Genomic DNA, 14186 nt, shown 5'->3' with positions numbered 1-14186 from the left:
GCGATGTTGAAATCCTGAAAGTCAGGGAGTGTTACTGCTCTTCTCCCAGAAAGGGAGGATCCTGCCTGGGGATGGGCTGGGGGTCATTTGCTGGGAAAGAAGCAAATCTGCTCCATAGGGATCTCAGGGGAACTGCACAAAGGGAGCAGTAAAATTTTCCTTTTCTTCGCCCCCGCTTTGTAGCCTAAATGTTCCTTGGGAAGCTGCAACACATAATTTAAATCCATTGCACATGCCACCCTGGAAGCAGAGCCTTATATGTCGAGTGCATGGGCTGTCCTATTATGGGAAATCAACTTTGTTTTGAGGGAAGCACAGAGCGTTGCTTCTGCGCAGGTCCTGGAATTTGAAACATTTAGGGGCCTCCAAAGAGCACTGGCATTAGTTACCATGCCGGCTGGGTGGAAGTGAGGATCCCTGCCTCTCCCTGCCCGGGACGCTGCAGACCCTGCCGGCAGCAAGCCCAGAGCGGCATCCCACCCGGGGGACTCCTGCCCTCTCCTCTGCAGAGCTGCTGGGGCTTGTGCGGGGACACATCTGGCATTATGCAGGGACAAGCCTAATTCATCAAAAGCCACTGGAGCAGCAAAGTTGGGATACACTTTGCCAAGAAATATTTTGCTGTTGTTTTCTTTTTCCTCTGTTTTGTGGAGAGATTTCATGTCTGCTCACATGCTTTGGTATGAGGAAGTGGAAGATGATTGTAAGTATGAACAGATTGACATAATTTATCACAATATTCACTTTGACAGAGCGGTGTAGTGCTGCACAGCCCACTAACAGCATGCATTTTTAGATGTTTACTTTCCAAGTCTAAAGGAGGATAACACCAGAGGGGGAAAATAAAGAGATTTTATTTTATCTCTGTTAGGGGGCTAATATCCTGTGCATTATATATATGTAAAAGAAGTCCTCCTGAAACAGCACCCAGCTCTCCTTTGAATAAAAATAATACATTTCTGTCTGAAGTTCACAAGTTATTAAAGCATGGGGTTTAAAAAGAAAGAATTGAGAAGACACACCAATACACTTGAAAAAAAAATAGTGTCATTATTCTAATAATTTGGCAACACATCAAAGGAGCAATCAGTTTCTTTGAACTGTAATGGCATACGCAGTTTCATTGCCTAATATTAACTTACAGAGTAAGAGAGTTCTTCTCTGGCTGCTGAACTGTCTGGTATCAACCGAATGAGGGGGTGTCAGTTTTGTTCGAAGGGAGCAGCAGCTGAGCTCTCCTGTGAACTTTCCAGAAAAAAGAACAGGCACCTTTTCCAGACTTGCACTTGTTTGTGGGTTTAGAACTACCCTTATGGGGCAATAAGAAGAAAAACAGAGGATGACAAGAGTAGGAGAATGAAGAGAGCCAAGAATGAAAGAATGACAGAGAGCTCTAAAATCCATCTACCATACTCACAGATGATCTTTCTTGCTTCCCCACTCAGGCTCTCAGAACAGACTGTGCTGGTGAAAAAAGAAGTGCCAGTGTCATCTGGACATAATCTATGGTCCCTGCTCCCTGGTTTATAATCTATTTTGCCTCTTCCACTTTCAGTTTAGTCTTGTGTCTTTATAATAATAGAATGTCTGTTTTTCTCTATTTTCTGGTCATAAGAGGCAGGGAAATACATACACGCTGTCATTTACCCCCATAACATATAAAGGACTGCATGGTCACTAACATACAGTGAAGGCAGTCTAAAAATAATGTTAGATTTTGTTATCTTTGACAGGAAAGAATCTTAAACTAGAAAATTTTAAGGTGCAAGTGTGCCCTTTGGCCATATTTGCTTTCCCTTTGCAAGATGAACTCAAACTGTGTTTTCTTATGCAATAAATAAGACTTAGATAAGCTAAACATTTTCTAGACAGTTTTGTCCTCCTAAGAGATCTCCTTCAGTGATAGCACCCTTTACTTATTGGACACAGTCTGGCAGTTCCAGTAAGGTAGAATGATTAGATCACCATTGTCACATATTAAATAATTATGAGACAGTTTGGTTGAAATCTGAAAATATTGGGGATGCGGTTGGGAAAAAGAATGTTGTGAGTTTTTCCTAAGGGGTATTACTCCTGGTTAGCAAGAGGAAGATCACGTACTCTAGAGCAACCCACATAGTGCCCAACCTTTTTCACAAGTCTTCTTCGGAGAGAAATAAGGAGAATTTGTTTTCTTTTACTATATACTTCATTTCCAAGGGAATCACAGTGTCAGCCCAGATTTCTAGTCCTCAACCCTGAGGAAGAGACAGTGCTGCAAGGAAAGCTGGGCAGGTGCTTACTAAGTAAGAGGGAAAGATATTTGCTGCGTAGTGTGAAAGTTGTAATTGCACTTTGAAGACGTAGCAGGTGAAAGAAAGAATAGTTGTAGTAGAGCTTCTGTAAAATATGAATAGAAAACAAGAGTTGCGTCTAGCAGATGAATAGCATTCATGACAAGAGCCATTAAATCACTAGCTGTGTTATGTTATGCTATCACTTGCATAGTTACATGTTATGTAACTATGTTCATATCTAAAATGAAAGGGTGATGTCCCAACACTTCTTTGGAATTATTTGAGTTGATTTCGTCACCTGTCTCCTCACTCTTTTAAAGAGCATGACATTTTTCTTCTATATAATTTTGTATAACACTGTCAAGGTTTTTTATAGTTGTATTTCAATGAAAAAGGAAAACCTATATCTGCACTTTATGACAAAGCGTGCCCAAAATAATGCTTTCAAATTTATCCACAGCCTTCATTCAGTATGTGTCACTTCTCCTATTTGTTATCTGTTCTTCCTTTCCTTCTTTCTCTATATTCGATGAAAACTTTTTGCTCTTGGAGGTGACAGTGGTCACTTATACCTTTTGTATTGTTCTTCAAACACATCCTTTCTCTTTTCTTCAAGTCCCCTCTTCAACCCTCAATCCACCTCTGCATTCACCTCTTTTCTTTTCTGTTTAGTTCTCTTCCATACCACAGCAGTAAAGACAGGTTCTCCATTCCCTACTTTGTCTTACTTTTGCTGAGAATGACCTTTGTGAAAATATAAAGGTATTTATTCATTGCCGAGGGCTTTACTTTCTTTCCTGAGCTATTCAGTGTTTACTTCTTCCTGAGTTAGACTGGAAACTCCTTGGGGCAGAGGCTGTCTCTTCCTAGATTTCTGCAGAGTCTTTGACAATGACACCTAAACAATAAAGTGGCAGGGAAATGAGATATCATAAATTTCATTTTGTTTTAATTATGATGAGATTACTGTGAACTTCATCTCAGAAACCAGTCTCCCTAGGGGATTCAGTATCATATGCTGTATTTCTTCCTTCTAGCAGATATAATCCTCTTTCTGCGTCCTTATTTTGACATGGAACCAAATTCTGCTTGCAGTCACACACAGGCATCCTCTTTCTCTGCTTGGATTTGCACAAAGTAGTGACTAAAAATAGAATTAATCATCCAACATGGAAAAGAAACTAATCCTGCCTGAAAGTTGGTGGCCACAAGGGGTCTCTTACAGGATGTCATGGGTGTACTGTAGCAGAAGTCCTCCATCCAGGTTCATATATAACTCAGATCAGAAGTGCATTTCTGAGGCGAATTCTCAGATGTAAGATTCCTTGCTTATGACTTATCAGTGCATGTGCCAGAGAATATGCCCTGCATCCTTTTGGGAGGAAACTGAACTCAAAGATACACTCTGGGCTCTGCTGTTGGTCACAAACTCTCAGTAGGTGTGTGGGGCACTGGGGTCACACTGGAGCTCCTCCAAAGTGAACTCAGTGACACACACACACCTTGTGGGGGAGCACTGGGGTGGCAACCTTCTGCTCTTGGGCTGTATGATTTGCTGATGCTCAAAGACAACTCAGTGAGATAGGAAAAAGATGGTAACAGATTTCTTTGGATCTTGGGTGTGAGGACAGAACTGCTTGGAAAGTTATTCCCTAGCTAGTGTAAGGCGGGTGCTTCATCCTGTCTGCTCCTGTGCAGTGTCTGCTCCATCACCCCTCATCCCCAGGCTGCCTGTGGCTCTTTCCAACATGATTATTGATCAAGGGACTATATTCAAGGAACAGGGCGTGTTACATACAAAATTGGTGATCCTGTGAAAATTAACCCTCTTGCTATGTATTTTTTTTATTTTTTATTTTTTTAAGGAAACAAGTCAATTTTGTTACTAAGAGAACATAGTTACTGATCAGATCATGTTATTTGTTAATGGAAAGGTAAAATATTTATACAAAAAGGTTAACCCTTGACTAATACTGTGAAATTATTCAAACCACAGAACTGTCCAGGGGGTTAAGTGTTTTCAAATGATCTCCAGAGTAAACAGGATTAGATTCATATGTTTTTGTCATGGATTACTGTTAAACAAAATCACATTGAACGGTATTGTGAACTAAGCAGCCTTGACTTGAAAAAGCTGACTTGTTGATTTTCACAGCACATTTTCAATTAAATGTTACCCCAAAGCTTAATTATCATTTAGGAGGATAACCATTGTACTGTGTTATAGCTAACCGCTGGAAAAAGGCTCCTCGATAAATTTAGCGGAACTTTATGGCATCACATTGCTGTCGAGGAGGATGCACTTGCGATAATACTGTATCACTGTCAGGGGAAGCAGAACAGCATTGGGAATTCTAAATTATTGTGCCTTATCAAAGACTGAGCTTTGTGGAAAGCAGAAATAATGGTTAGTGGAGTGTGGCTTTGCAGAATGTCTTGCCAACTGAGCCACGCAAGGGAACAAGCTCCTCCATCTTCACAGAAAGACACATGTGGAGCAAAGGAGTTGCTCTTTGCTGCGGGGACCACAGAACCTCCCTTCTAGGTTACTTGACACATGTGTAACAAATCAGAACATTCTAAAAAACATGTTTTGAGGCAGAGATAGGCTGCATTTTAAGAAAGTCTTAATCTTTCTTGGTTCTTCTTGCAAGACATATTTTAATTTTGGTGTATTATTTAAAGCATGAGGCTAATATTTGGCAGGTTTTATGGTCCTTTCTGTCTCCAATTCTCTGTTTTTAAAATAATGTGTATCTATATGATTAAATTTTTTCAGTTGTATGCAGACTTTTATTCCGAATGGCAAAATATATTTTTTAAGTATCACAGGCACGTGTAGGAAAAAGAAATAGTATTATGTGAACAAAAGCCTGTGTTCTTGGAATTTTGGATATATTCATAGAAGGTAACAGTTGTCACATTTATACTGAATTTTTTTCTTGAAACACATTTAGAAGATAATAATCTTCAGCAGGAACAAAGTAGCATAGTTTTATAATAAAAAAAGATACAGTTGTAAAAATTTCCCCATAGAAAAAATTACAGAACTATGTTAGGCCCAAGGGGTGGGGTTTTTTGTTTTTTGCTTCCCCTACAGTATTTTTCCATAAAGTAACATAATGTTTTGAGGATTGCTTTGGGAAAAAAATAATCTATAATCTTCAGTGTGTAGAGATGACCTAAATGTGAATCCAGAATATCACATTTTGCTTACCTTGCCTTTGCTAAGAGATTCTGAAAGGTCCTGGGTGACCTAGTGGTATTATGAGTACCACAAAATAAGAGAAAGAGTTTTAGTCAGGCTAATTAAACCTTTTGTGCATATTTCTTTTAACCACTTAATTCCTCCAGCTGTCAGTAAAGTCTGAGAAAACCATGCTTGAGAAAAACTTGTCCTGCAGAACTGTCCCAGTAAAAAAAGAAACCCCAGCATCTGATATTTTTAATATACACTTAGGGAGAGGAGGGTCTAAAATTTAGTAATGTGCACTGGACTAGGGACATGACATTGTTCTGCAGGATGCACAAAAACCTGTATTTCTTATAAAGTGTAGAAGTTGCTGTCACTTGTGAAAATCAGCTACACTGGCTGCAGGAGCATGGCCACGAGCATGGAATGTCCATGGGGGAACCTCCCTGTCCCATCCCCCTGGTGCTTGCCATGTTCTAAAATTGGCACCCGCCCGCGTGGCTGAGCGTCTGCACACATGCACGCTGGTTTTTAAGGGAAATTATCCATGGGTTTTAATATTTTGTAGCACAGGGAATTGAAGGAATTTAAGGGGTGATTGGAATTTGACATCTCTGCCTTTTCATTCTGAAAGATACTTTGATTAAAGTGCTGGAAGACCCAGCTAATGGAGGCGTTGCTGCTATTTCAGATATACAGAGTATGAGATTTGAAGACAAGCCAAATCACAGTGAAACAGAATAATGATGTCCTTGGTTTATTTTCCACTTGGTACATTCAGGTTTTGATTGGATTCTGAATGAGGCAACAGTTTTCTCTCTCAGAAAGAAGTGCTAGTCCTTGAAAGCTCGTAGCCTGTTGTTAAAGCAGAAGTGCTTTCTTGTGAAGGTCATGGACTGCAGTGGCAGGAGAGGGGGAGAAAAACCAAGGGGTGGGAGAGGGGAGAAGAAAGAAAAGAATGAAAGAAAAAAAGTTTCCTTTATTGATCTTAACCAGGTACAATCTTCTCATAAGAAACATTTCTGCAGTGAGACCTCTTCCTACTTTGACACAGCTTGCACTCTGCTGATGGTGTGTATAACAAAAGGTCCTCCTCTCTTCTAAGCCTCTCAATGCTCATCACACACAAATACTTTAATGATTCCCTTCACCTTGTTCTCTCAATGTTTGGTTGTTGTTTTTTTTTCCCCAGTATTTTAAAGTTTTTATTTGGAAAAGACTGTTCATGAATTATTTCTCTCTGAACAAACCTCAGATCTTCCTAACTGTTGCTGAGCCTGTGCAAGATTAATGCAGTCACTGTATTTTCTAAAAAGTTAATAACATTATATAGGTAGCCCTACTGGAGGTGTTAAAGAGTACCTTATGAAGTTCCTGGATGATGGGTTCTGTAGATAAATGGACAAGATCCCTCAACACGTTCTGATGTAAATGGCCGATGCTGATGATACCTGAGAACATTTGTGCTCATTTCTTCAATACAGGGAAAAATGCTGTTAGACATAAAGCCATCCTGTCACATTCCTGTGCTTAGAACCTATTAAGTCCCCACCCCTTCCTGGCTGTCTAACTCATCCCAAAGCTGATGAACTCATAAGAAAGGCAAACAGAATCTTAGATTCATAGAATCTTAGAATCATAGAATCAGCCATGTTGGAAAGGACCTCTGAGATCACCAGGTACAACCCTTGATCCACTACCACTGTGGTTACCAGACCATGGCACTCAGTGCCACATCCAGTCTCATCTTAAAAACCTCCAGGGACTGAGAATCCACCACCTCTCTGGGCAGCCCATTCCAATGTCTGATTACCCTCTCTGTAAAGAATTTCTTCCTAATATCCAAACTAAACCTCCCCTGGCAGATCTTGAGACCATGTCTTCTTGTCTTCTTGATAGCTGCTTGGGAAAAGAGACAAACCCCCACCTGGCTACAACCTCCTTTCAGGTAGTTGTAGAGAGTGATGAGAAAGTCTGTTTGGGTCTGAGGGAAGCAAGAAGGACAGAGGTGCTCCTTGATGCAGAGAGATCCAGGTGGGACTACCCCATGATCCTGCCCAGCTAAAAAGGGAACTGCTCATAAAAATTAATGGGAAAGAGGAAACTGAGATTTTACCAAGATGTGATGCCCTGATGGTGAGCTTGTGGATGTGGTGTGTACAGGCTTATTAATTCAAAAATCTCAGTTTAGTGTTTTTTTTAATGAAGATTGTTAGGAACCCCTAATTATTTTCCATTAGATTTCAGGAATACAACAGTATTTCTGTTATTCATTTGACTTTATTTACTGTGGACCTTTTTCTACCATGTGGTTTAGTACATATTTTATATTTACTCCCTGCCCCACCCTTCCAAGCCCAGCAAACGATGCTGAAAATAGAGATCAGTATATTTTTACACCAAACTCTAAGATCACATTTATAAATGCTTGACTGACTGATGGTTACTCACTCTCAAAAAATGCAGAAGATCCAGATTAAAGTGTTTGCTCTGCTTATACTCTGTTTACAGAGGAGAAAGTTTCAGTTGCATTGGATGTTGAATGCAAACCAAAGGTGAAGCCAAGTAACTTTTCACAAAAAGGAATTCTTGTTTTCTCGCCAGCATGAGAACAGTTCCTTTTATAGTAGTCTCTAAAGGACAAGCATGTTGTAAGCTTGTTTCTGACCTTTCTGTTTTTCCTAATAATTAAATATATCAGTTCTGAAAGCTCTAACAAGAGCATGGAGGAAACTTAAAACTGTGAAATAAATGGTGGATTCCAGGAGCAGTTATCTAACACTAGAATGTAGGGCACTTGCTGTAAACAAAAAGCTTCATAAATATAAAAAATTATCAGAAATTAATTTTTTCCATAACTGTTTAAAGTTCCATGATACCCTGTATCCTCACATATAGTATGTCTCAGTGATAGTAGTGTAGCTTTGAAAGATGTTGCTTGAATCAAGATGCTTTCTAGAAAGCAGATAAGTAGAACCTGTACTTAGTTATATCAAATTCCTCTATTAAGAGTAAAAGTTATCCTCAGTGAAGTGGTATTTCTGTCCTGATTACCTGATTGATGTAAAGCTTTAGAGAATGTAAGCTGGGGCACATTTTTGCCTTGGGAAAGGAATCTATTGGATTATGTTGTCCATCTCTATTTCCTGTTCAAAACAAGGCATGTCTTTACAGAATCAATTCAGAATTACTGCTGGTTTTAGCACAGGCGTTAACTTAATAATGTTTTTCAACTGTTACAGCTGGAAACCAAAATTGGAAACATTTTATATTTTGAAAGGAACTGAATGACAGTGAACATTCACCCTTTCATCTTGTAAGGACAAGCCTATTTTTCTTGGGGAATAGCAGCTGAATTGTGAAGCCCAGACTCTTTTTACCAATACTGTTGTCAGCTCTCTTATTTTCTCTTTAGTACTTTTGCCATTTTAAAATTTCTCTGAGTCATGTACATCCATTGCTGTACTGCTTATACTACTTTAAATAAGCCCTTTCCTCCCCCAAGAAGGCTTGCTAATTTTTGCATGTTATCTTAAGCTGATTTAACAGTTGTTTCCCAACTCTTCCCAGCTGCTGCTACTGCTGAATTGATTCATTTTACTCTTGAGATGTTGCAGGCAAATGTGAAGCAAAGTTTACTTGACCACTAATCCTCCCCTTAACTGAAGGAAGGATGTGATTTGAACAAGAACTTATTCAAAATGTGGACAGAGTTTTTTCCCTAAATCTGCCTACTGTAGACACCAAATTTATTAGCTTCTTATCTGGTAAATTCTTATCTAGAAAGTGAGAAATGTCTTAGCCCTAAATAGTAGCCAAGGAATTCATTTTTTCCTGGTATAATAAGTCAGTCTATGGAGGCTTTTTTTGATGGGGCTGTGAGTTCCTAAGAGGTGTTCTGTGTGTCTTGGAGTGCTTCCAGAAACTGTTGCTCAGCCTATAAACAGATGAAATTTCACAGACTCACAGACCAGCTGAGGCTGGAAGATGCCTCTGGAGATCATCTACTCTAACTCTCTGCTCAGAGCAGGGTCAGTGAGAGCAGGTTGCTCAGGGTAATGTCAACTTGAGTTTTAAATATCTCCAAGAATGGAGACTCCACAGCATGTTCCGGAAACTGACCATCCTCACAGTGATCTATTTTTCTTAAGTCTCTATGGAATTTCCTCTATTTTAATTTATTGTCTCTCATCCCACCAGTGGGCACCAAAGAGGAGTCTGACTCTGTGTTCCCTACTCCCTCCCATCAAATATTTATAGCTATTGATAAAATCTCCCTGAGCCTTCTCAGCTCCAGGCTGAGCAGTCCCAGCTTGCTCAACCTCTGCTCATCTGAAAGGTGGTCCAATCACTCAGTCATGTCTCTGTGGCCTCTTGATGGACTCACTCCAGTATGTCCATGCCTCTCTCATACTGGGGCACTGGAATCAATATTCCAGCTTTATCTGACCAAAGTTCAGCAGAGAGGAAGGACCATCCTACTGGCAACAGTGTGACTAAAGCAGTCCAGGATAACATTAGCCTTCTCTGCTGCAAGGGCACATTGATGGCTCATGCCCAGCTTGGTGTCCACCAGATCCATTTTTGGAAAACTGTCTTCTAGCTATTAAGTCCCCAGGTTATACTGGTTCATGTGGTAGTTTTTCCCCCTGCTCAGGGCTTTGTACTTCGTCTTCCTGAACTTCAGGAGACTCCTGTCAGATTTCCAGCTGGACTTTGTAGAGCTCCAACCTTTGGGCCCAGCAGTTCAGTTAGTTTTCAATAAACCCTGCTAGCCACTTCCTTAGTTCATGCAGAGGTGGTTTTTTTTTTTTAATGCAAATATTATGGGAGACAGTGTTGAAAGCCTTGCTAAAGTCAGGATAAACAGCATCAACTGCTCTCCCCTCTCCATCACTGAGCCAGTCACCTCTTCATGAAAGGCTGTCAGGCACCATTTTCCTTCATAAACCCCTGCCACCTATTCCTGGTCACTGGCTTGTCTTTCATACATTGAGAAAGAGTGATTTGCAGGTTTCTAAGAGGATTTGCTGCACCACTTTCCTAGGTTATCCAGTTATTCCTTGTTCCTCTTGAAAATGAGCATCATTTGCTTTCTTCCCCTTCCCCCAGAATCTCCCACAATCACAAGGGCCTTTCTCAAGTAATCAATAGTCACCTTGCAGTGACTTCGACCAGCTCTCTCAGTGCTTTTGTTTGCCAGCAGCCTTTCTGACTAGTGCAGAAGGTGATTTTAAAGAGAGATTTGGGGTCTCTCATGTCTCTGTTGATGCCAGTTTTTGGCAGGGCATGCACACAAATACCAAAACCGTTTATATAATAAGTTACCCACAAATCATTTTAAAGCTAGTATTTCAGGACGTATTCATTTGAACTCTAGCTTATCTGAACATCCTTTTACTGTAAAGCCCATCTCATTAAATTAATATGTAGCGTAGAATGTCTGTTATTTGTTTAAAGTCTACGCAAGTTCAAAAACCATTAAATATACAAGACTAAACCTGCAGCAGTATCAGCACATTTTTAAAAGTTGTTTAAAAATTAGAAGTTAGCAAAGTATCTATGGTGATAATGTAAATTATTTGATCCATATTCTGTGAAAACAGGGTTATTATTTTGAAGACTTGTTGCAAATTTATTCTGACTGCAAAAATTAGTAAAATTTAGTTTAATTAGTTTTAAGCATCTTGAGATTTTAGTTTAGATGTCTTAATTTAAAATCAAAGAAATAAAAGTAAGCCCTTTAAAAACTAAGCCCTTCCAAATGAATACTGTTGTTGAGTATACAGTTAGTGTGTCTCTCTCACAGAAGAACTGTAGTTAATTTTGACACTTTAATAATTTAGATGTAGGTAAATTCTGTGTGTTCCATCTTTCTTTTTATCTGTCTTATGTTTTGATAATTTTAGTTATCATCTTTGGTTATTATAGTAATTTTAGTATGCTTTGTGAATATTTTCTAGCAACCACAAACAATCAGTGCTTGTAATAAGAGATGTTATTTTTCCAGACCCTATTTGTTTATGCTACCTAAGCTATAAGCCCTATTTTTAATTGTATTTCCACTTGTTAAAGTGCAGCAAAGAAAGAATTAGCTGCTTTTTAAACTGTTAAGTAGCATATCCTGCAATTTTGTGAATTTCTAGCTCAATCAAATGCTAAAGTTTGGCATAAGATGTTTGAAGTTAAACATTTGAAATATTGACTTAGAAGTCATTTGGCTCCATTCTAATGGAAAGGGCTACCAGTTGGGAACCTACTGGAAACCTGAAGACTCTTTTTGGAAACTTATAAGATGTACTTTTATATAACAGCTTTTCATTAAGACAGAGAGTATTTTTGAGCCAGAAAGAAAATGCATAGTGTGTGTCACAGCTTGCAGAATTCCTTAAGTTAATCTCACTTCTTTGACAGTTATATCCTATTTCAGTTCTACAGCATACAAATTTGCATCCTCTCTATTTTGTTTTATTATAATGCTTTCTATTCTAATTTGCATCCTCTGCAGTCTGTTTCTTGGTCTACAGCTGTACCCGTAGCTATGGCCAGTCAGGGGATGTTACTTTTAGAAATCCACTATTTCTTTCTCACACAGAAGCAGCACAAGCCTCTGCAATTGCCTGAGTCCTTTTGCTAATAAATACCAGGAATTATTTTTTTTTATCTATGGTGATTTACTTCTTCATTTTCTACACAGTAAAAATCCCTGCATTTTTTTTTTCATTTTTAAGGTCATTGGGGTTTGTTGTTGTTTTATTGGTGGTGGTGGTTGGTTGGTTTGTTTTTTTGTTTGGTTTTTTGTTTGTTTTTTCTTTTTTTGTGAGAATATGTTCCTGGGGAGTTATTGTACCTGAGTTTGGAATATGCTAAGAGTTTTCAATATACTCCCTATACCATATAGTTTACAGCATGCAGTTTGAAATATAAATAAATGTGTCAACAGTTTGCTTTGCAAATATGTAACACAATCAACAGGTCTACAAGCATTAATTGGACGTTAATTGCCAATATGTTGTGCAAAATTCTGGGGCCAAGATGGGATTATGAATTTGTAATCACTGTAAACAAAAACCTTGTTATTTTTTAGTCAATGAATTTGAATACAGAAATTAAACTGGCAGAAGAGAGCAAGAACATATTTTTTCTTTATGAAGAGAGAAGTTGTTATGGTGAGGCCAGGGCTGAACTCATAGCTGGAAATGATGTTGCTAGAAGGTTAGAGGTGAGTTTATGAAGCTTCAAGCACCTCATCTGATAGTAGTGACAATTATTAGCTACTACAGCTGTTGTCAAAAGATCTAGTTATTCTGAAGCATATCACACATGATCTGAGTGGAATGAATGCATAAATCGTTATAATTATTATTGATACAGTATAACAGCTGAAAGTACTATTTGTGGGAAATCATATGCACACTTCAATTAAGCTATAATATAAATGCAATTTAAAATGTAACTGCAGATTAAGTGTAACAATCAAGCCTGACTTCATGCAGAGAAACCTTCTTATGGAGCTCTAACTGTTAACAATATCATCATTTTTAACAGACAAAAATGTCAGTGCTCTAAGCCAGTCAGAATTGCACCAGTAAATCAGTGAATCTCTTGTTTCTGTAACTAATGCAGTTAGTACCCCAGGTCTCATTATGCAAGAGCCTTTCTGCCACAAGATTCCTTTATGGAGGCCGACAGGACAGGAGCTGGTTGGCAATGCAGTTCAAACACTGGCAGAGCAACTACATGCACTTAGATCTGCAGTTTGTATGATCATTGTTTTCATGCATTCAGATCTCCTCATGTTTACAATAAAAGAAACGTATCTATGTATTTGCAGAACAATTACAAGAATTTATTCTGATGATGCAAATTTCGTGGTAACTAGTGCCTGGCTGAAGAGGAGGGCATGTTGGAGACAGCAGGAACTGATGTAAACCTAGAAATGGGAAGGCTCTTTGAAGCTGCACTTGGATGTGGGGCAAAGAGAGGGAAGAAGTCAGCCAGAACACAGCTGGGGAGCATTTAACAAAAGATCTGAGACACATGGCAGCCATAGAGCTCTGCCATTATAATGCATCCCTGCAAAGAGCTTGCCTGAGAATGTAAGGTGAAGAAAACCCCAAAGAAATCTGAGTAGGAGTAGCAGATAAAGGAATTCATTTTAACCCTCTTAACTTCTAATCTGCATGTTTGTGTCACTGTGCCTTCTCACATTGGTTGGCAAGTAGGTTTGCAAGACCTTGCTGCTGGAGTTACAACTTTCACAAACAGAGTGTGATAGCAACGATGAGTAAACACAGGTTTCTCACTCAGAGCCCTTTCCAATTCTCCTCTCCTTCCCTTCATGACAGGTCTGCTGTATGTCACTTCAGCATGTCTCTCTATAATCTAAATCATCTTGTTCTGTGTGTACAATAAACCACATGCTTGGTTGATGCATCATGGCATAAATTACAGATTATGCATAAATTGTGATGGGTCCAATTAATCACAGACTAAGTTAATTTAGACCTCACATTGGGACATCTGTATTACACATCTTCAACTTTAGCCAGACTTGTGGATAGGCAGGACTTGTTACGAGCTTGTTTGTTCTCACTAAAACTCATACACCAACACCAGTGTTCTTCCAGGTGCTTCCTTCAGGTCTCTGTGCCAGAGGTGGCTGTGTGGGATAGGACATGTCCACCTCATGCACCAGAGGCTGAAAACTGCTGCTC

The 14186-nt window shown here is 39.1% G+C and overlaps 1 protein-coding gene across 10 annotated transcripts in view; it reads left to right on the top strand.

Moving 5' to 3' along the window:
• Window positions 1-14186, top strand: part of DMD (dystrophin) — a 1047400-nt gene that overhangs the window by 66379 nt on the left and 966835 nt on the right. The window contains exon 1 of one of the 10 annotated variants that reach the window (XM_050333287.1): window positions 685-703. The exons of the other annotated variants lie outside the window; for them this stretch is intronic. The gene's annotated coding sequence lies outside the window, so the exon portion shown is untranslated. Of the gene's footprint in view, window positions 1-684; window positions 704-14186 lie in introns of those variants that run through there. 10 annotated transcript variants of the gene reach the window in all.

This window comes from Myiozetetes cayanensis, unplaced genomic scaffold (assembly GCF_022539395.1).
Source record: "Myiozetetes cayanensis isolate MyiCay16 unplaced genomic scaffold, myiCay2020 scf5-8, whole genome shotgun sequence".
In the NCBI taxonomy this organism is placed as follows: Eukaryota; Metazoa; Chordata; class Aves; order Passeriformes; family Tyrannidae; genus Myiozetetes; species Myiozetetes cayanensis.
Note: the sequence above shows the minus strand (reverse complement) of the source record. Positions and strands in the feature narration are given on the sequence as shown.